This window comes from Schistocerca cancellata, chromosome 5 (assembly GCF_023864275.1).
Source record: "Schistocerca cancellata isolate TAMUIC-IGC-003103 chromosome 5, iqSchCanc2.1, whole genome shotgun sequence".
NCBI lineage: Eukaryota > Metazoa > Arthropoda > Insecta > Orthoptera > Acrididae > Schistocerca > Schistocerca cancellata.
In genome coordinates this window covers 655,669,747-655,693,904 of record NC_064630.1, presented here as the reverse complement: position 1 = coordinate 655,693,904, position 24,158 = coordinate 655,669,747, and the positions used below count along the sequence as shown (strand labels likewise).

General features: G+C 43.8%; 1 protein-coding gene across 1 annotated transcript in view; it reads left to right on the top strand.

Moving 5' to 3' along the window:
* The window catches only part of LOC126188743 (chondroitin sulfate proteoglycan 4), a 589,355-nt gene that overhangs the window by 487,369 nt on the left and 77,828 nt on the right, over positions 1 to 24,158 (top strand). The window lies entirely within an intron of this gene.

Genomic DNA, 24,158 nt, shown 5'->3' with positions numbered 1-24,158 from the left:
GCCTAAAAACCTTTTTTGTCGGTTTCCTATCACAAAACTTACGTTCAACCTAGTGTCTATGGATACCAAATACGGTTCGCAGTGAAATTGACGTAAGGCTGTGAAGAAATGAATGGGAGGACATTTCACTAGACTGTAACACGTGTCACAGCTCCCATATAGCTCTTTTTGTAGATAAGAAGAGAGAATTTTGAAACGGTCTCACAATGCGCCAAATAGAACGTGTCTGGAAAATCGTCGCATTAGCAGCTACGATATGCAGTTTTATATTTCTGTATTACTTTTAATGGATTTTCTTTCTGTTTTTATAAACGGCAAACCCGCAAGAACGTTATACAGTTTAATCTATTTCTTTGGCGCATTTTACGTAGAAGTGTCCAGTGCGTCAAATAATAAATGTCATGTCGTAAATTCTTAGAATTAAATAAGGGTAAATCAAAGCCAACTAACTCCTGTACGTACACACACACACACACACACACACACACACACACACACATATATATATATATATATATATATATATATATATATATATATATATACTGAGATTTTTTTAGGAACGAATTGTTTTTCTCTGGTGCCACAAGTTTAATTCGTTCATCCTTAGGAAACATAAATTACTTGTTCTTCCTTTTTTTTGTGCACTCGTCCCGCATCACCACAGGGTCGGCATTGTTATGTACATGTTTGGCATGGTTATGAGTAAAGGATTGCCTTCCTGTCGCCATCTCCTGAGCCGTTTCGACGGAATACGTATACCCCAACTGTCCGCGTGTAGTGCTACTTACGTGGAAGTGAGCTAAAGTGTAATGTTTGCGAATCGTGTTAACAGTGGCGGGACTCGGGTAAAAGCGCAGAATTCACCTAGGGTGATGTGGAAAGCCGCCTGAAAACCACATTCAGCCCAGCTGGTGCACTGGCTCTTTTTGTTACTCCATCGGGTGAGTTTTGCATCTCCCTGTCCCGGAAGCTTCACATTAACATTCATGGTTATACGGATGAGTAGGCAAATCTCAATTTTACTAATACCACTCAATTATTCTCTGCGCTATAGTATACCCTACCGCCCCCCACCCCTCTGTCCCTGTTGTGACTCTTTTAAAAATGTTTTGGGAATATTCAGGAAGTAACTCATATAAGTCATTCTCTCACGCGCTCATGTGAGTGTTCAGCTGTAACAGGTACCTTCTATGTCGCTCGCTCTTCAAGTGGTCTCACCGGGGAAACTACTGCCCAATTAGCATACGTCCTTTTGTCAGGCGATTGATGACTGGAAAAATGTCCCTCTCATAAGCTGCGTTCTTACTCCGACTGCCGATGAGTAATTGCGTCAGCAAAATAGTAGCAACAAAGGCATAATAGAGGTGTTCGCGGTTCAGGATGATAGCGACGGTCTTATGATGTGTTGCGCATTTAAATGATAAGGTCTCAGGCGGCTGACACGTTTGGAGACACTTAATACTAATTTACTATACCATGGCCTCATTTCAAATTGGATGCTTGTGAATTACAGATTGTAGACATAACTTATCTCTCTAAAGAAAGAATTAAGTGGTAGTCGCACTAGCATCACAGTAACAACAACAGAAAGAAAAGAACATGCAGTTGTCGTCAGATAAACACACATCAAAAAAAGTTTAGCATCACCTCGGTTCCAAAAGTTCCGGAACCGGTACAGAAAAATTGCTGTAGAAATCAAGAGAAACATCATTTCCGCCCTTTTAATTGCTCATGAAAACCACACATTGCAAGTCGTACCACCATACAGCGAGACCTTTAAGGGGGTGGTCCAGACTGCAGTACGCACAGGTACCTCTAATACCCTGTAGCACGTCGTCTTGCATTGATGCTTGCCTGTATTCGTCGTGGCGTACTATCCGCAAGTTCATCAAGACACTGTTGCTCAAGATTGTCCCACTCCTCAACGGCGATTCAGCGTAGATCCCTCCGAGTGGTTGGTGGGTCAAGTCGTCCATAAACAGCCTTTTTCAATCTATCCCAGGCATGTTCGACAGGGTTCATGTCTGGAGAACATGCTGGCCACTCCAGTCGAGCGATTTCGTTATCCTGAAGGAACTCACTCACAAGATGTGCACAATGGAAGCGCAAATTGTCGTCCATGAAGACGAATGCCTCGCCAATAAAACGCCAGTATGGTTCCACTATCGGTCGCAGGATGGAACTCACGTATCGTACAGCCGTTACGCCGCCTCCCAAGACCACTAGCGGCGTACGTCGACCCTACATAAAGCTTTCCTAAAACAGCAGGTAACCTCCACCCTGCTGCACTCGCTGGACAGTGTGTCTAAGGCGTTTAGCCTGACAGGGTTGCCTCCAAACACGTCTCCAACGATTGTCTGGTTGAAGGCATACGCGTCACTCATCGGTGAAGAGAACTTGATGCCAATCGTGGGCGGTCCACTCGGCATGTTGTTGGGCCCACCTGAACCGCACTGCACGGTGTCATGGTTGCAAAGATGGATCTCGCCATGGGCGTCAGGAGTGAATTCGCGCATCATGCAGACTATTGCGCACAGTTTCAGCCATAACACGAAGTCCTGTGGCTCCACGAAAAGCATTATTCAACATTGTGTCGTTGCTGCCAAGGTTCCTCGGAGCTACAGGGTGTTTCAAAAATGACCGGTATATTTGAAACGGCAATAAAAACTAAACGAGCAGCGATAGAAATACACCGTTTGTTGCAATATGCTTGGGACAACAGCTCATTTTCAGGCGGACAAACTTTCGAAATTACAGTAGTTACAATTTTCAACAACAGATGGCGCTGCAAGTGATGTGAAAGATATAGAAGACAACGCAGTCTGTGGGTGCGCCATTCTGTACGTCGTCTTTCTGCTGTAAGCGTGTGCTGTTCACAACGTGCAAGTGTGCTGTAGACAACATGGTTTATTCCTTAGAACAGAGGATTTTTCTGGTGTTGGAATTCCACCGCCTAGAACACAGTGTTGTTGCAACAAGACGAAGTTTTCAACGGAGGTTTAATGTAACCAAAGGACAGAAAAGCGATACAATAAAGGATCTGTTTGAAAAATTTCAACGGACTGGGAACGTGACGGATGAACGTGCTGGAAAGGTAGGGCGACCGCGTACGGCAACCACAGAGGGCAACGCGCAGCTAGTGCAGCAGGTGATCCAACATCTACATCTACATCCATACTCCGCAAGCCACCTGACGGTGTGTGGCGGAGGGTACCTTCAGTACCTCTATCGGTTCTCCCTTCTATTCCAGTCTCGTATTGTTCGTGGAAAGAAGGATTGTCGGTATGCCTCTGTGTGGGCTCTAATCTCTCTGATTTTATCCTCATGGTCTCTTCGCGAGATATACGTAGGAGGGAGCAATATACTGCTTGACTCTTCGGTGAAGGTATGTTCTCGAAACTTTGACAAAAGCCCGTACCGAGCTACTGAGCGTCTCTCCTGCAGAGTCTTCCACTGGAGTTTATCTATCATCTCCGTAACGCTTTCGCGATTACTAAATGATCCTGTAACGAAGCGCGCTGCTCTCCGTTGGATCTTCTCTATGTCTTGTATCAACCCTATCTGGTACGGATCCCACACTGCTGAGCAGTATTCAAGCAGTGGGCGAACAAGCGTACTGTAACCTACTTCCTTTGTTTTCGGATTGCATTTCCTTAGGATTCTTCCAATGAATCTCAGTCTGGCATCTGCTTTACCGACAATCAACATTATATGAACATTCCATTTTAAATCACTCCTAATGCGTACTCCCAGATAATTTATGGTATTAACTGCTTCCAGTTGCTGACCTGCTATTTTGTAGCTAAATGATAAAGGATCTATCTTTCTGTGTATTCGCAGCACATTACACTTGTCTACATTGAGATTCAGTTGCCATTCCCTGCACCATGCGTCAATTCGCTGCAGATCCTCCTGCATTTCAGTACAATTTTCCATTGTTACAACCTCTCGATACACCACAGCATCATCTGCAAAAAGCCTCAGTGAACTACCGATGTCATCCACCAGGTCATTTATGTATATTGTGAATAGCAACGGTCCTATGACACTCCCCTGCGGCACACCTTACATTACTCTTACTTCGGAAGACTTCTCTCCATTGAGAATAACATGCTGCGTCCTGTTATCTAGGAACTCCTCAATCCAATCACACAATTGGTCTGATAGTCCATATGCTCTTACTTTGTTCATTAAACGACTGTGGGGAACTGTATCGAACGCCTTGCGGAAGTCAAGAAACACGGCATCTACCTGTGAACCCGTGTCTATGGCCCTCTGAGTCTCGTGGACGAATAGCGCGAGCTGGGTTTCACATGACCGTCTTTTTCGAAACCCATGCTGATTCCTACAGAGTAGATTTCTAGTCTCCAGAAAAGTCATTATACTCGAACACAATAAGTGTTCCAAAATTCTACAACTGATCGCCGTTAGAGGTATAGGTCTATAGTTCCGTTCGCCGTGTTGCAGCTGCGGTCCAAATGACGCCAACGTCCACGTATCGTCTCATGCGCCAGAGTTTACACCTCTATCCATACAAAATTCAAACGCGGCAACCCCTCAGCGCCGCTACCATTGCTGCACGAGAGACATTCGCTAACGATATAGTGCACAGGATTGATGACGGCGATATGCATGTGAGCAGCATTTGGTTTACTGACGAAGCTTATTTTTACCTGGACGGCTTCGTCAATAAACAGAACTGGCGCATATGGGGAACCGAAAAGCCCCATGTTGCAGTCCCATCGTCCCTGCATCCTCAAAAAGTACTGGTCTGAGCCGCCATTTCTTCCAAAGGAATCATTGGCCCATTTTTCAGATCCGAAACGATTACTGCATCACGCTATCTGGACATTCTTCGTGAATTTGTGGCGGTACAAACTGCCTTAGACGACACTGCGAACACCTCGTGGTTTATGGTGCCCGGCCACATCGCACGGCCGACGTCTTTAATTCCTGAATGAATATTTCGATGATCGTGTGATTGCTTTGGGCTATCCGAAACATACAGGAGGCGGCGTGGATTGGCCTCCTTGTTCGCCAGACATGAACCCCTGTGACTTCTTTCTGTGGGGACACTTGAAAGACCAGGTGTACCGCCAGAATCCAGAAAGAATTGAACAGCTGAAGCAGTACATCTCATCTGCATGTGAAACCATTCCGCCAGACACGTTGTCAAAGGTTTCGGGTAATTTCATTCAGAGACTACGCCATATTATTGCTACGCGTGGTGGATATGTGGAAAATATCGTACTATAGAGTTTCCCAGACCGCAGTGCCATCTGTTGTTGAAAATTGTAACTACTGTAATTTCGAAAGTTTGTCTGCCTGAAAATGTACTGTTGTCCCAAGCATATTGCAACAAACGGTGTATTTCTATCGCTGCTCGTTTAGTTTTTATTGCCGTTTCAAATATACCGGTCATTTTTGAAACACCCTGTATAATCCGTAGGTAGCGGTCATCAGCTGTAGTAGTAGCTCTTGTCCGTCCTGAGAGAGGCATGAAATCGACAGTTCCTGTCTCTCTGTATCTCCTCCATGTCCGAACAACATCGCTTTGATTCACTGCGAGGCGCCTGGACACTTTCCTTGTTGAGAGCCCTTGCTGACACAAAGTAACAATGCGGACGCGACCGAACCGCGGTGTCGACCTTCTAGGCATGGTTGAACTACAGACAACACAAGTTGTGTACCTCCTTCCCTCGGTCTAATACACGCTGCTCATGCACGGTTGATTGCATCTTTGGGTGGGTTTAGTGACATCTCTGAACAGTCAAGGGGACTGTGTCTGTGATATAATATCCACAGTCAACGTCTATCTTCAGGAGTTGTGGGAACCGGGTTGATGCAAAACTTTGTTCGATGTGTGTATAATTAAATATAAAAGCTTTTCGAAAGGAAAGTGATAGCGTCATTTATACGCCTAAAATCATCGGAACCTCTTCATAAATGTAATATTACAAACTAGCTTCTCGCCAGGCCGTGAAGGTCCAATGGTGTCTACCGTTCGCCGCGTCATCCTCTGCGTCGCGGCGTCATGCGGATGCGGTATCGTGTGGTCAGCACACGGTTCTCCAGGTCGTTTTGCAGACTTTCCTGACCGTGGAGGCTCTACTGATCGGTCAGGTAGCTCAGTTGGCATCACGAAGCCAATAACACCCCGCACCAGTCCTCTCACAAACGAAAAATCTCTGGCGGTACCGCCCGCATCTCGTGGTCGTGCGGTAGCGTTCTCGCTTCACACGCCCAGGTTCCCGGGTTCGATTCCCGGCGGGGTCAGGGATTTTCTCTGCCTCGTGATGGCTGGGTGTTGTGTGCTGTCCTTAGGTTAGTTAGGTTTAAGTAGTTCTAAGTTCTAGGGGACTTATGACCACAGCAGTTGAGTCCCATAGTGCTCAGAGCCATTCGAACCATTGTGGCGGTACCGGGAATCGAAACCGCGTCCTCCGAATGGCAGTCGCCCACGCTGGCTGAGTGTCTAGTTTCGGAGACAGACAAATGTAAAATTATACGCTTCACAAAATGTAGAAAAGTAGTACTGTATGACTAAAACATCAGTGAGTCACTATTAGAATCATTCGACTTTTATAAATTCATAGGTGTAGCAGTTTGTAGTGATACGAAATCGAATGACCACATTGCCTCAGGTGTAAGTAATACAGACGGCAGACATCATCTCAGCGGCAGAAGACTTGAAAAAAGTAATCAGTCTACAAAAGAGATTGTTTACAAAGCACCTTTCCGTCCCGTCTTAGAATAATGCCCAAATATGTGGCACACATTCCAAATAAGACTAACAGTAGGTACAGAGCGTATACGAGGAAGGGCGACACGAATGGTCATCGGTTTGTTTGCTTATCGAAGAACTTACGGGAGTGTTATTTATTTCGTACGCGTACTGTCTTTATTGTTTCCTGCAGAGCGTTGCACTATACCAAACTACTTAGGCAGTGTGAAAAGCAGCCAAGCAGTGGATGTTTCCCTCATCTCGGTAAATTTTTTTGTTGTACTTTGCGGCATACCTGATCACTTCAGGCAAATGTTAACATAAATCTAGTAAACACCGTAAGAGTAACACGTCAGCTGCACAGCACCTACCCTCGTTTTTGATCGTAAGCTTTGCCCACAGCTGTAAGTCCACCGATTCACTATCTGTGAAATAGTGTTTATAGTTCATGGGTGGGAACTCATGAAGTAGAAGAAACAAAGTTAAGATACTACAACATTATTTTACAACAAGCATACACATGTCACTCACGCTTACACGGCAATTGATTCAATGTGGCTGACATGTTCTCACACTAAACTCGCTAAATAAAGTTTATAGCAGCTAACGATAACTGACTGAAGTGTGTCTCATACGAGAGATTCAGGTGGTCTTGGATGTAGCTGTTGCATGTTGGTGCCTGAATACGTGTATGAAATTCTGTCCTGTGTTGAAATCTACACTCCTGTCTCAAACGCATCTGCTTACTTCATAAGTAACAGGTCACTAAGCATTATAACATTACTGTTGGCAGATCAGATTCGAATATAATACTGATTACAATTTTAAATGATATACTTCGGAAAATGCGAGCCCTTTCGATGTGTAATCACCTTTTGTAAGCTATAAAACTAGCTTTGCAAGGTCGATTCTGACGTTCAAAGAGTCCTGTGATTAATTTTCGTAAAGTAATTAATGTTTCAAAGTGCTTAAAGTAATTAATTTAATATTAATTAAAATATAGCCTTTTACTTGGATTAATTTAGCTATACTGAGGTACTTTGACATTCTGCTTTCAGATTCTCTCATACCTGATGTAATCAAATTGCATTAAGACCTGCCATCGTGATCTATACGTATTTCTGTCTTTCAACATATCTTTGTCCAATTTGACATATAAGCAAAAAGGATAACTGGATGTGTATATTCGATTGACTCACACACATCCCCACGAGTAAACCTATTCTTGAGGTACCAAAAAAATCAGAAAGTTAAAAGGGTGATGCAGTCAGAAACCAATAAGACATAAAAATGTAACTGAAATAGCGAGTGAAGATAGCTGAGTAGCCAGACACATTCCAGTGTCATAACCTTAAGCAGGTATCTGTAATTATAATTGAAGATTTTGAATGAAATGATACGCAGCGGCTGTAAAATAGTTTTGTTCAAAGCCACGTTCTCATGTCAATTGAAGACGCATCATCGGGTGATCTGTACAGAAATTAGTAAAGAAAAAAGTGTCACAAAGTATTCTTAACAATGGTGTGAGGAATAAAGGCATACTGAAGTATAGTATCGTATTAACCTAACCGTAAAAGTACTCAATATGGTTGAGTAACTCATAGCGAAAGGATAATTGCCTTAGAACCATTCCGCGTCATTCACGGCCAATTTATGAAACACACAGCTTGCTAAGGATAATAGTCCATAGTTAAAATAAAGGCGATTGCATAGAACCTATAGAAATAAACCTTGTGTGAAGACAACGTGCGCAGATAAAGTTATACACTAGTGACAGACCGAGACAATTTCCATGCATGAATGCAATAAACGGAAAGAGACTTACCGTCCCACGACCGAGCGGCAGAGGCAAGACTGTACCGACCGCTCTGCAATGCGGAAGATGTTAACAGGTGGCGTCAAAGATGGCAGTAATAACACCGACGCTATAGAAGGCGAGAAGGGTGGTGGAGTGGGTATAGAAAACACTGAGCCCCATTTATAAGAAATTGAAAGTCGAAAATTAAAATGCAATATTAATAAAGCATGAGTGGTAAAACAAATTTCCTCTTCGACAAAATATAATACAGTATCACTGAAAAACGCAAAGGGCAAGTCTAATATTGGCGCCTCTAAAAGTGGTAACATAATATGTGGTACCAGTGGCAAATCAGATACTGCTTGTGATAAAGCATCGAAAAGGAAGAGGCAAAAGTTCAATAGTCAACTTACGACACACCATCGCATTATTAGGACTATAACCGTCCTTCCATTAAACAGGGATTCTCACCCAGAAATCACTTAAAACTTTATGACAATTGTCTTTCGAAGTATTCTCTTTTCGACCAGGCACGCAGCCTAGGTTAGGTCATAATATGAGATTTGTAATGAATAGTTCGAGGTAAGCTGTAAATAATTTAACTAGTGAAGTTTCTTCTGCACTAGACGCTTGTTTCGTCTATAATGCCATTATCAAGTAAACCAGTAGACGGATACATTTGGTGAGTCTACTTACGTTTATAAAAATTGTACATAAAGGTCCGTTTACATCTAGTTGGAACAGATGCCCACATTGCATTAGTGAGTAAATGTCGACTATTCGTTGTTAAATTGCTATAATCACGTAAGTTATATTTGTGTAGAATACTTTCGTGAAATACCGTTGACAGCTAAACTGACAGTTTATTCTCGGTGATGCTTTATATTTACTAGCAAAGTTTTCTAAATAAATAAAGAAGTAATTTTACGAACATGTCATGTTTTAGAATAAACTTTTTGTAAAAATAATAGTATGTATTCATAAACCAATTATTTCAGCCACCGAACAATTCATGGATACATCAGAAGATAAAACACGCACTTCCACTTAACCGTATACAAATAAGTAACAGTATTAGCAGGAAATGAAATATCCAAACACTACAAGTTAGTTCGTTTGTTGAAAAGTTCGTTAGCTAACAGCAAACATTCAGTGGTTCAAACAAGGATACTATCGGAAATGGAAATTACAGATTTCATCTAACGTGTTGTTCATCTGAAACTACCAGCAGTTTTATATCGATAGCTATTGGACGAAATACTTGATCCGATTTACAACTAGAGACCAGAAAGCCGCTTTAATTTCGGAACACTTCGGATATCGAAGAGGTAATAACCAATATAATATTTTATGATTAAATATTTTCTACTAAGAGCTGAAGTTGTGGAATGTAACTTGCAGAAAATTATACAGTCAAATGATTCCGCAGTTTTGTCGTGTTTCAGAGTGGTAGTATAACGCTTCAGATTCGTTTTACTTTTTTTTTTTGGCCGCCGGCTAAGGAATCCATTTAATGAAGTGAGTCGAGACTGGATATTTAAGACGCGCCATCTCGCGTTTCGGCCTCCCCCCCCCCCTCTTGCCATTTATAGCGGATAATAAAGTTTGATGAAGAAGATGCGATGGAGACAAAGATGTGGAGCGGTGCAGAGAAGGAGCGCCGCGCTGTGGGGGTGGAAAGACGCAAGTAACTGCCGGCTGTGAGGTTGCGGACGGGTCGCCGTACGCCGGTCACGAACTCTTCGCGAGTATAACAGTTTTTATTACCTCTGTAGCTTAATTGTTTCTTGTTAAGTCGCTCGGCGCGGATGGGAGCAGCTCGCAGATACTGTCTCGCCAGTAGGAGTGGGATGGGCCGGGGGGAGAGGGGGGGAGGTCAGAGGAGCAGGGGGGGGGGCAAGAGTCGGCGCCTCTTTGAGACCCCCTCTCCCTTCCAGGCGTGCGAGCAGGCTTCCGGAATAAATCTGGAGGGCGGATTTATGGCGGCGGCCTGCGCGCCGCTTCTGCCTCGCGACTGCTTTATTGTTTTGTTATAGAGTCAACATATTCGGCCGTTTATTGCTTCCCGGGGGAGATTTTCATGCGGCGCGGCAACCGACATGTCAGGCGGTCGACCCGGTTTCCTTATTCCGAGCCGGCAGGTATCGGCTGGCTGGCGAGATTGGGTCGGCGGCGATATTGCGCGGATATTTTCGGGCCAGCCGCGCGTTGCATCGCCAATGTGGCGGCGCTGGCTCGCGAGTCCAGTGGAGTCCGTGGCGGCACCCGAGTCCCTCCTTTCGAATTTCATCTCTTAATCCCAGCACGTATGTACGGGTGCACCAATATTCTGCTGGCAGTTTTGAAGCTAACAGGAGAATAATGAGAAGACAGGCTATACAACGTAGTGCTCCAGGTTTGTTCCACTTCCATGAAAATATAAATAATTTCTTATAAATATAAAATTTTTTGTGGCTTTCATAATAAAACTTATAGAGGTCAGCAGTCTCAATGCAGCTCATAGTCACTGTCCAGTTTGGATCGCTATTCCTTGCATCATCTTATATGATCAACGCGTTTTGACCAACGCCATCATCACAAAGTTCCGTCATTTGACTGTATAGATCGTTTATTCTACTATACACTCATGATTTAGGGATTTGCATATTTTCAAATATCATAATGATTATCTTGATGGCCGGCCGGGATGGCCGAGCGGTTCTAAGCGCTACAGTCTGGAACCGCGCGACCGCTACGGTTGCAGGTTCGAATCCTGGCTCGGGCATGGATGTGTGTGATGTCCTTAGGTTAGTTAGGTTTAAGTAGTTCTAAGTTCTAGGGGACTGATGACCTCAGAAGTTTAGTCCCATAGTGCTCAGAGCCATTTGAACCATTTTTTTTATCTTGATAATACTGTCTATAAACGAAGTCATTATCGAACTATATTGAAACATGGTTATATATTGTAGGTACCAGAGCATAAAAATGAGAACATATTGACAAAAATGTCTGGCAGAAATAAAACAAACGTATGTGGCATACACTGAATAATGGTCACCAGAAACGGTCGTTACATGTACGGGCACCATTTTCTCAAGCCATATTGTTGAATTTACTAATGCGATGGAAGCCAAAGATGAACATCAGAGGCTATCAAGTTTATGTGGTGTGCTCTGTGGCTGACGCCAGAGCCTCATTGTTTACAAACAGTTTCGTACAAAATTAAATACACCTACTTCAATCTATCCCGAGAAAGAGTAGCGTCGCAATGCTGCAGTTAAAAATTCAAAAATCTGTTATTGTTTCCGAATCCTTGTGTTTACAATGACTTGCGTTAAGTCGCTGGTTATGAATGACAGTCTTGTGTGGCCAAAGTACCTATCATCACTTTTAATATTTGCGCCATTATTTTAAATATTTTGTGCTCTTTGTGAATTTTATTCTTTATAGTGCGCGTCATGTAATGAATAGATTCCGAAATTATCAAGTGTTGAACACTCTCCCTGTCCTTTTTTGTGAAAAACATTTATTGTAATTACTCTCTTTCTATGTCAACAATACTGCTTTCGTTATTGACCAATTCCTTCATTTCGTTTCCGCATTATTGCAGTTTAGGGTGTGTGGTCGTTTACGAGTGTGATTCATTATTATTATATGCTAATCAGTAACATCACATACAGCAGACACGTCGCGAACGTTGGATTGAACATCTGATCATACAGCGATCATCATCATATGGTGTTGATATGATGAGCACTGGATAGTCAAAATGGAAAAAGCAGTATAATTTAGGCAATTATACATGACGGTGATGTTCAAAAATAAGAAAATCGAGAAATCGAAAATGCCTGTGTACCTCCATCAAACGCACCACATGATTTTCTGACGGTGTGAGCTATCGTTCGCATGGGGTGTTTCCTTTTTTAGGTAGGGTTGAGCCTCTCTTTCCTCTTCTTTAAGTTCACATGTAGGCACCACTTCTGTCACCTGCTGCAATCTTCCCAAACAATGATTTTCGCCAACGACAAATTGAATGATAACAGGCCGGCAAAGATGAACATATGGTTCCTCGCTGATTTTCAGCTTGTGTCGCTTAACACATATTCATTAGCAAATATGTGTGAAACTCTTGAGTTGTGTGACAACTTTAGTTTTTCAATGGGACTGAATTGTATATTTTGAAACAAAATACCTTTTTTCTTTTTTGAGAAAGCAATTACTCGCAGTTTTGGATTCCACATGCCTGTGTACTAATAATGGATTTCATTATTCAACTGTGGAAGGCACTTAATGTTCTGTAAATATAGGTGGAAGACATTTATAGAACGGATATTGTACTACGAACGAATGAGCAGACACAGTGTAATTAACTCCAGTAAGTCAACAGAAGGGCTTACGATTTATCCACATATTAAGTAAAAGTTTTTCTTTCTGAAATGTTAAAACGAAAGGCGTGTAATTGCTTTGGCAGAAAAAGAAACATAACAGTTAGTTGAAAATTATACTCTTCAGCCTCGGCAAAAAATTAAAGTTGTCTCTCACCTCTAGTACAGTGCAGTATTTATTTGCTAGTGAACACACATCAAACTATTTACATCAGCATATCATTTATAATATTCATCATCTCGTTATCTTCTAACCGCCCTGATAGCCGTGCCTGTTACAGCGCCGCTTCCGGCACGGGGAGGGAAGCTGGCCCCGGATGAAATCCGCCAGTGGTTGGACGATGAATGTCAGTGTGCCGGCCAGCCTGAATGTGGTTTTTAGGTGGTTTTCCACATACCTCTAGGGGAATACAGGGTTGGTCTGAGTTACAAGTTTCACAAACACACTTTCCCTCACTCTCACACGAATAACGCTACACGCAGACAGTGTATGCACATATCGTCGTTGAGGTAACGCGGTGGCGACAGGATGGGCATCTGACCAGTCCTTGAATTAACGACGCTAATTTCATTACTAACTATGCCGACCATACACCGATATGCCGGCCGCGGTGGCCGTGCGGTTCTAGGCGCTCCAGTCCGGAGCCGCGCTGCTGCTACGGTCGCAGGTTCGAATCCTGCCTCGGGCATGGGTGTGTGTGATGTCCTTAGGTTAGTTAGGTTTGAGTAGTTCTAAGTTCTAGGGGACTGATGACCACGGCAGTTGAGTCCCATAGTGCTCAGAGCCATTTGAACCATTTTTGAACCATACATTGATATGAGAAAGAGGTACAAGTTAAAGATTATGGAGTTATCTTCGCAACTTTAGCAATTAATGTAATGTGGTTCTGTTGACAATTCTTGAAATTATCATATCGATATTCCCTGGCATGTTCACAAAACTTAACAAGTTCACTCAAGAGAAAGCGTGCACTTATATGAACACAACATCGAATACTATGGAACTTCAGAATGAGATTTTCACTCTGCAGCGGAGTGTGCGCTGATATGAAACTTCCTGGCAGATTAAAACTGTGTGCCCGACCGAGACTCGAACTCGGGACCTTTGCCTTCCACAGGCAAGTGCTCTACCACCTGAGCTACCGAAGCTCGACTCACGCCCGGTACTCACAGCTTTACTTCTGCCAGTACCTCGTCTCCTACCTTCCAAACTTTACAGAAGCTCTCCTGCGAACCTTGCAGAACTAGCACTCCTGAAAGAAAGGATATTGCCGAGACATGGCTTATCCACAGCAGGGGGGATGTTTCCAGAATGAGATTTTCACTCTGCAGCGGAGTGTATGCTGATATGAAATTTCCTGGCAGATTAAAACTGTGTGCCCGACGGAGACTCGAGCTCGGGACCTTTGCCTTTCACAGGCAAGTGCTCTACCATCTGAGCTACCGAAGCACGACGCACGCCCGGTACTAACAGCTTTACTTCTGCCTGTACCTCGTCTCCTACCTTCCAAATTTTACAGAAGCTCTCCTGCGAACCTTGCAGAACTAGCACTCCTGAAAGAAAGGATATTGCGGAGACATGGCTTAGCCACAGCCTGGGGGATGTTTCCAGAATGAGATTTTCACTCTGCAGTGGAGTGTGCGCTGATTTGAAACTTCCTGGAAGATTAAAACTGTGTGCCCGGCCGAGACTCGTACTCGGGACCTTTGCCTTTCACGGGAAAGTTGGTAGAGCACTTGCCCTGTCTCCGCCCATGTCTCCGCAATATCCTTTCTTTCAGGAGTGCTAGTCCTCAAGGTTCGCAGGAGAGCTTCTGCAAAGTTTGGAAGGTAGGAGACGAGGTACTGGCAGAAGTAAAGCTGTGAGTACCGGGCGTGAGTCGTGCTTCGGTAGCTCAGGTTGGTAGAGCACTTGCCCGTGAAAGGCAAAGGTCCCGAGTTCGAGACTCGGTCGGGCACACAGTTTTAATCTGCCAGGAAGTTTCACTATGGAACTTCTATTAAATTAGTGAGGGAGTCCAAGACTATTTACAAACGTGTAAGTATATAAGAAAGATTTGAATACATTTGGATGCAAACATTCTCCTTAGCTCCACATCTCTCTCCAGTACACTACAGTGAACTCATACAATTTTTGACAGTGTCTCTCGCCTCTGGATCTCATGTAGGCCTTTACCACCATACCATCAACATGTCATTAACTGATATTTAATTATAACAAATCGTACCAAGACTGATGTGTTTCTGATAAATCTTCAATGCACTGGTGGCCTGAAAATGCATTCTAACATAACACAGAAATTATAACATGAAAAAAAGAAAATAAGAAATTTCTGTTGATCACTCATAAGACATTTCACGTCATTTCATCACAACAAATTGTACCAATATGTACGTTACCGAAAGATTCTCAATCTGCTGGTAGTTTGGATCAGGATATATTCTCGGGAGAAATTAGTGCCATTTGAAATTTGTCGACTACTATAGAATTTCGTGTTCGTATAGAATTTTATCCACAAGACTAGTCTGCAGTTGGCAAGTAAACCAAGCTATGTCTCTACCTTTCCACTTGCGAACAGTGCGGTGGAAAAACGAATACTTAAATCTTTCCGTGCGAACTCTGGTATCTATAATTTTATTAAAATGATCATTTCGTCCTATTTTGGTGGGTACCAACAAAATATTTTCGTATTTAGAAGAGAAAGTTCGTGATCGAAATTTCGTAGAAAGATTCCTTTATTTTCATAATTGCCACCACAACTCGCGTATCATATCCGTGACGACACCCTCTCCCCTATTTTGCCACAACACTAAACAACCTAAGCTTCTTTGAACTTTTTCCATGTCCCCCGTTAATCGCATCTGATGTGAATCGCACACAGGGCAGCAGTACTCTAGGAGACGAGAGGAAAGCATAGTGTAGACAGTCTCTTCAGTAGACCTGTTGCATCTTCTAAGTGTTCTGACAATAAATATCAATCTGCGGTTCGCTTTCTTCACAACATTGTCTATGTGATCCTTCTAATTTAAGCTATTCGTAATTGCAACCCTTAAGTATTTGGTTGAGTTCACAGCTTTTAGATTTGTGTGATTTTCATAGATTCAGCGAAATCAGCTGCTACTTCTCGGACGATATTGATATCTTCTGCAAATCGTTTTGCAGTTGGGTTTGATCATCTGATGACATCATGAGACGGAAAATGACAGCATCATCTGCTCAATCAATGTTCTGTGACTAGTGCCTCCCGTCGGGTAGACCGTTCGCCGGGTGCAAGTCTTTCAATTTGACACCACTTCGGTGACTTGCGCGTCGATGGGGATGAAATGATGATGATTAGGACAACACAACCCCCAGTCCCTGAGCGGAGAAAATCTCCGACCCAGCCGGGAATCGAACCCGGGCCCTTAGGATTGACATTCTGTCGCACTGACCACTCAGCTACCGGGGGGCGAACAGCATCATCTGCTAACTAACTAAGAGGGCTGCTCAGATTGTCTCCTCAATCGTTTATGTAGATTAGGAACAGCAGATGCTCTGTAAGATTCCTTGCGGAACGCTAGATATCGCTTCTGTTTTACTTGATGACTTTCCGTCATTTACCACGAATTGTGACGTTTCCGTCAGAAAATCACGAATCCAGTCATACAACTGAGGCGATACTCCCTAGGTACGCAATTTTATTAGAAGTCGCTTGTGAAGAGCGGTGTCAAAAGCCGTCTCGAGATCTAGAAATATGAATTGAATTTGACATCCGCTGTCCACGGCACTCGTTACTTTGTGTGAATACAGAGCTTGTTGTGTTTTACAAGAGCGATATTCTTTGAAGCTGTGCTGACTATTAATAACGTGTTTTCCTTGAGGTTCTAAACTCTTACTCAAAATACATGTTAGGGATGAGGATGTGTAATTCAGCGGATTACCCCCATTACCTGTCCTGAGTGTTGATGTAACCTGTGCAACTTTTCAGTTTTTAGTTTCTGATCTTTTGCCTAGCGAAGACTCGTCGTTTTGACGTCACTCCCGTGTAAGCTGCGAGTGACAGTAGCTTCTCCCACCAGTAGTTCAAGCCTCGGCTGTATGAAACGGCGATCCAGCTAACGCTGGCGACACGGCGCATGCGCAGGGATGCAAAGTAGTGGAGGCAGCGCAAAGCCGGCGCTAGCAGTTAGGCCGCCCTAATATCGGACCGAGGGCGCCGCTTGACGGTGGAGCACCGCATGGTACGGCCATCGGGTAACGACTCTGTCTTTATGTGCGCCGCCAGGAAATGAACCCATCCCAGCTGCCCGTTCCAGCAGCAGCCCCAGATTGGCGGTCGCGCCACGTGCGGCGAGTGCAGGGCCTGGATAGTGCCCTTACTCCCACTATAAACTGATGCGTGTAGCCAGAGACACCATTATGAACGCCAGATACCACTCTACCCATCCTGTGCAGTAGTTGCAATGACTCGATTTCTATACTGGAGGAGCCAACTTCGGCTAGCATTGTGAAAAATACAAAATTTAGTCACCCCCAGCAGATACAACGCTGTTACCGTACAAAACTGCATATAGCCTAGATCGTGGTCTGAGTTCTGAGAGGAAGTGGATGCTTAACTTACTTCACGTATGCCATAAGCCGCTGAAGTCACTCAGAGGTTCGCAGATAGCGCAGAGATGCCAAACTGCGCGGATGTTGATGTTTCAATCGTTGTCCCAGATAAACCTGAGATTTCTGTGAAATAAAGTCCGACATGGAAATACACCTGTGTAATAAGACACAGCCGGCCGTTGTGGCCGAGAGGTTCTAGGCGCTTCAGCCCGGAACCACGCGGCTGCTGCGGTCGCAAGTTCGAAGCCTGCCTCGGACATGGATGTGTGTGATGCCCTTAGGTTAGTTAGGTTTGCGTAGTGTTAAGGGACTGATGACCTCAAATGTTAAGTCCCATAGTGCTTAGAGCCATTTCAACCAATTTGTAATAAGACATATGATATTTTAAGGGGCTGTAATATCGTGGAACAAGTAGAACAGAAGGTGGCTGCCAGGGAGGTTGGCGTGGTGCATAGACTGTCCTGCTTAGCCACACTGTTGTCGTGGTCTTCAGTCCGCAAATTGGTTTGGTGCAGCTGTCCATGTACTCTATCCTGTCCAAGCCTCTTCATTTCCCAAAACTACTGTAACCTACATCTTTCTGAATCTGCTTACTTTTTTCATCTCTTGGTCTCCCTCTACGATTTTTACCCTCCACGCTGCCCTCCAATACTAAGTTGGTGATCCCTTGATATCTCACAATGTTTCCTATCAACAGATCCCTTTTTCTAGTCAGGCTGCGCCACAAATTTCTTTTGTCAACAATTCTTTTCTGTGCTTTCGCATCAGTTATGTGACCGACCTACCTAATCTTCAGCATTTTTCTATAGTACTACGTTTCGAAAGCTTCTGTTGTCATTTTATCTGAACAGTTTATCGTCCATATTTCGTTCCCATTCATAGCTACATCCTAAAATTTAAATCCATATTCTATGTTAACAAAGTTCTCTTCTTCTGAAATGATTTTCTTGCCAATGCCAGTCCACATTTAATATCCTCTCTACTTCAGCCATTATCCGTTTTTTCCTGCCTATACAGCAAAACTGATCTGCTATTTTAAATATCTAGTTTCTTAATATATATCACTGATTTAATTCGACTACATTCCATTACGTTTGTTTTGCTTTTGCTAATGTTTACCTTATATCTTCCTTTCAAGACCATGTCCGTTCCATTCAACTGCTCTTCCAAGTCCTTTGTTGTCTCTGACAGAATTACAATGTCATCGGCAAACCGTAGTGTTTTTTTCTTCTCCCTGATCTTTAACTGCTACTCCTAAGTTTTCTTCTGTTTCCGTTACCTCTCTCTCAGTGTGCAGATTGAATAACATCAGGGATAGGTTACAACCCTGTCTCACCTATCTTCGAAAATAAGTCGTAGGGCCAATATTGGCTCACTTGGAATCCAAACTGATCGTCCCCAAGGTCTGCTTCTGACAGTGTTTCCCTTCTTCTGTAAAGAACTCCTGTCAATATTTTGCAACCATGTCATATTAAACTGAAAGTTCGATAGTTTTCACAGCTGCCAGAAACTGCTCTCTTTGGAATTGAAATTACTCCATTCTTCTTCTAGTCTGATGGTATTTAGTCTGTCTCGTACATCTTGCACACCATATGGAATAGTATTGTCATGACTGCCTCTCCCAAGGCTTCAGTAGTTCTGATGGAATATTGTCTCCTCCCGGGGTCTTATATCGACTTAGATCTTTAAGAGCTTTGTCAAATTATTCTGTTAGTATCATGTATCCCATCTCATCTTCATCTACTTTCACTTCCCTTTCTATAATATTTCTTTCAATTTCCCTTTGTATAGACCCCCAATATATTATTTCCACGTTTTTTCTCTAGCAAGGCCTGCTTAACGGTTTTGCACTTCCTGTAAATCTCATTTTTTAAAGGTTTGTATTCTCTTTCGCCTGTTTCATTTGCTGCACTTTTAAATTTTCTCTTTTCAACTAAATCTCTTTTGTTATTCAAGGATTTCTACTAGGCCTTGCCTTTTTACCTGTCTGATCATGTGCTGCCTTCATTATTTCATCTCTCAAAGCTACCCATTCCTCTTTTACTGCATTTCTTCCGCTGTTCTAGTCAACCGTTGCCTAATGGTACCTCTGCAGCTCTCAGCAACCTCTGATTGTTTCAACTTATGCAGGTCACATCTCCATAATTTCCTTTTTTCGAATTTCTTCAGTTTTAAACTACAGCTCATAATCAATAAATAGTGGTCAGAGTCCACATCTGCCCCCGGAAGTGTCTTACAATATAAAGTCCGGTTCCTAAATTTCTATCTAACCGTTATACAGTATAATCAATATGAAACCTTCCGAAGTCTATATATCTCTTCCACGTATGCAACCTTCTTATCTGATTCTTAGACCAACTGTTAGCAATGATTAAATAATGGTCTGTGCAAAATAATACCAGGCAGCTTCCTCTTCCATTCCTTTCCCCCAGTGCACATTTACCTACTATTCTTCCCTCTCTTCCTTTTCCTCTTAGCCATAACAGGTGTTCTCTTCCTTTTCCTACTTAGTCGCTACAGGTGGAATTACGAGCACGCCAGCTACTAGGATGGAGACCATGCTGGTCATTGCCTCATTACACCTGTGGATCAAAATGGAGGTGGCGGCAGGGCCATACAGGCAAATACTGCAAATAGCTGGATGCCTTTAGGATATCCAAAACCCAACAACAAAAATGGGTACTGTAGCGCCATAGAAGCTGGTATAGGCATGCGTATTCAAATACAGATGATGTGGCTCTGAGCACTATGGGACTTAACATCTGAGGTCATCAGTCCCCTAGAACTTAGACCTACTTAAACCTAACTAACCTAAGGACATCACACACATGCATGGCCGAGACAGGATTCCAACCACCGACCCTAGCGATCATGCGATTCCAGACTGTAGCGCCTAGAAGCGCTCGGCCATCCCGGCCGGCTAAGCGTCGTTGTCAAGCACATTTGTAAGATCTGTATTTCATGTCATTTTCTAAACACTCTTAATTTCTACTTGTAATTAAAATCACTCTTAACTACAAGTAAAAATTAACTGGGTGGCGATGGGAAGGCCTCTCAGCCCAGCTGTTGCCAATTTATTTATGGAGATCTTCGAACAGCGAGCGCTGCAGACTGCCAGTAAAAAGCCTCTTAAATGGTACCGCTACGTTGATGACACATTTGTAGTGTGGACTCATGGTGAAGAAGAGCTGGATGTCTTCTTGGTGCATCTGAATAGTATTAACCCGAAGATACAGCTTACGATGGAGAAAGAGAGCAACGGTCGACTCAATTTCCTGGATGTGTCGGTAATTAAACGGGTGGATGGGACGCTGGGCCATAAGGTATATAGAAAGAACACTCACACGGATCGATACCTCCACAAGGAATCTAATCATCATCCTAGGCAAAAAAGAGGTGACACGAAAACCTTGGTGGACAGAGCTAACAAAATCTGCGAGCCGGCTTACTTACAAGATGAAATAAATCACTTACGGTCAGCCTTCATAAAAAATGGATATACCAGCAAGGAAATTGATCGAGCCCTCCATCAAAGAAGAAAAGAAGTCAGAAGTCCAGAGCAACAACGGTCACCTACTGGAACAGTTTTCCTACCATTCATTAATAAAGTCACTGACCGTATTGGGAAAGCTCTGGCCAAGTATGAGATCGAAACAATCTTCAGACCCACCAAGAAGATTAAGGAATATTTAAGAACTGCAAAAGACGCCCGACACCCCCTAGCAACACCTGGGGTATACAAAATTCCATGCAGTTTGGACAAGTATACATTGAAACAACGAAAATAAGTGTAAACACCAGCTTAGCCGAACATAAAAGAAAGTGTCGCTTAGGACTCATTGAAAAATCGGCCGTAGCTGAGCATGTTTTTGAGATGGGAACCTCGAAATTAAATTTAATGAGACAAGCGTTCTAGCACGAACATCCCATTATCATGCGCGCGTATATAGAGAAGCAATAGAGATTCACAAACACCATAACAATTTTAATAGAAAAGAGTAAGTGTTAAAGTTAGACAAAATACGGATGTCGACGTTGCGCCAGCAGAATGACAATTGATTACTCTTAATCGAGGATGATGACGCCTTCCAAAGATAGGCATACCGTCGGCATCACGTGACGCATGGTGGTGCCCTCAATGCGCTCTATAAATGCGAGAGTACCTGGAGCCTCAGTGGGAGTAGCCGGACAACCCCAGAAGATGTCTCCCGCAGATGGAGACGAAACGTCAGGTGGAAATTTTATACATCGACCACGGCCTCTCAGCCAGGAAGTTTTAACTGAAGAAAATCAAAAAAAGTTTTGCATCACCTCGGTTCCGAGAGTTACGGAACCTGTACAGAAAATTGGAATAGAGATCAACATAAAACACATTAACGCCATTTTTATTGCTCACGAAAACCACACATTGCATGTTGTACCACAATAAAGAGAGACCTTCAGAGATGGTGGTTCAGGTTGCTGTACGCACCGGGACCTCTGATACCCAGTAGCACGTCCTCTCGCATTGATGCATGCCTGTATTTGTCGTGGCATACTATCCATAAGCTCATTAGGGCAATGTTGGTCCAGATTATCCCATTCTTCAACGGCGATTCGGCGTAGGTCACGTCGTCCATAAACAGCCCTATTCAATCTACTCCAGACATGTTCGATAGGGTTCATGCCTGGATAACATGCTGGCCACTCTAGTCAAGCGATGTCGTTATCCTGAAGGAAGTCATCATAAGATGTGCGCACGATGGGGGAGCGAATTGTCGTCCATGAAGACGAACGCCTTGCCAATATGCTTCCGATATCGTTACACTATCGATCGGAAGATGGCATTCACGTATAGTACAGCCGTTACGGCACGTTCCATGACCACCAGCGGCGTACGTCGCCCACACATAATGCCACCACAAAACCGCAGGGAACCTTCACACTGCATCACTCGTTGGACAGTGTATCTAAGGCGTTCAGCCTTACATGGCTGCCTCCTAATACGTCTGATTGAAGGCATATGCGACACTCGTCGATGAAGAGACCGTGATGCGAATCCTGAGCGGTCCATTCGGTATGTTGTTGGGCCTATCTGTACCACGCTGCATGGTGCTGTGGTTGAAAAGACGGACCTCGCCATTGACGTCGGGAGTGAATTTGCTGATCATGCAGCCTATTGCGCATAGTTTGAGTCGTAACACGATGTCCTTTGGCTGCACGAAAAGCATTTTTCAAAATGGTGGCGTTGCTGTCAGGGTTCCTCCGAGCCATAATACGTAGGTAGCGGTCATCCACTGCAGTAGTAGCCCTTCGGCGGCCTGAGCAACGAATGTCATCGACAGTTCCTGTCTCTCTCTGTACCTCCTCCATGTCTGAACAACATTGCTTTGGTTCACTCCGAGACGCCTGGACACTTCCCTTGTTGAGAGTCCTTCCTGGTACAAAGTAACAATGCGGTTCCGATCGAACAGCGGTATTGACCGTCTAAGCATGGTTGAACTACAGACTACACGAGTTGTGTACTTCCTTCCAGATGGAATGACTGGAATTGATTGGCTGTCGGACCCTCTTCGTCTAATAGGTGCTGCTCATGCATGGTTGTTTACATCTTTGGGCGGGTTTAATGACATCTGTGAACAGTCAAAGGGATTGTGTTTGTGATATAATATCCACGGTAAACGTCTACCTTAAGGACTTCTGGAAACCGGGGTGATGCAAAACTTTTTGATATATATACACCTGCCTAATTTAGTGTAGGGTCCCCGCGAGCAAGGGGAAGTAGTGCTGGAGGGAACAGACACCATAAATCCTGCCGGGCTGTCCAAAGATCCGTAAGATTACGAAGGGCTGGAGATCTCTTCTGAACAGCACGTTGCAAGGCGTCCCAGATATCCTCAGTAATGTTCATGTCTGTGGAATTTGGTGGCCAGTGGAAGTGCTTAAACTCAGAAGAGTGTTCCTGGAGCCACTCTGTAGCAATTCTGGATGTGTAGGTGTCGCATTGTCCTGCTGAAATTGCCCAAGTCCGTTGGAATGCGCCTTGGACATGAATGGATGCAGGTGATCAGATGGAATGTCTACGTACGTGTTACCTGTCAGAGTTGTACCTAGACGTATCAGGGGTACCATATTACTCCAACTATACACGCCCCAACCATTACACAGCCTCCACCAGCTTGAAAACCCCCTGTTGACATGCAGCGTCCATTTATTCATGACGTTGTCTCCATACCCGTACACGTCCAATCATTCAATACAGTTTGAAACGAGACTCGTCCGACCAGGCAACATGTCTCCAGTCATAAACAGTCCAATGTTGGTGTTTACGGGCCCAGGCGAGACGTGATGCTTTGTTTCGTGCGGTCATCAAGAGTACATGAGCAGGCCTTCGGTGAATGATTCGTACGCTGACACTTGTTGGTGGCCCAGCATTGAAATCTGCAGCAATTTGCCAAAGAATTTTATTTATTTCACACTGAACGATTCTCTCAGAGTGGATGTCCAGTATGATTGTGTACGATAGGTCGTTAATCGTGTACGCTCCAGCAGTTGTACTGAAAGTGAGAGGACAGGAACGTGCTACTTCAAACCGACCTTAGGATTCATTACTGATACACAAACACGCAGAGAGTAACGTTATATTCATTATCTTCGGCCACTGTTTGTGTGGCTCGGAAGAATATCAATCGCTGAATA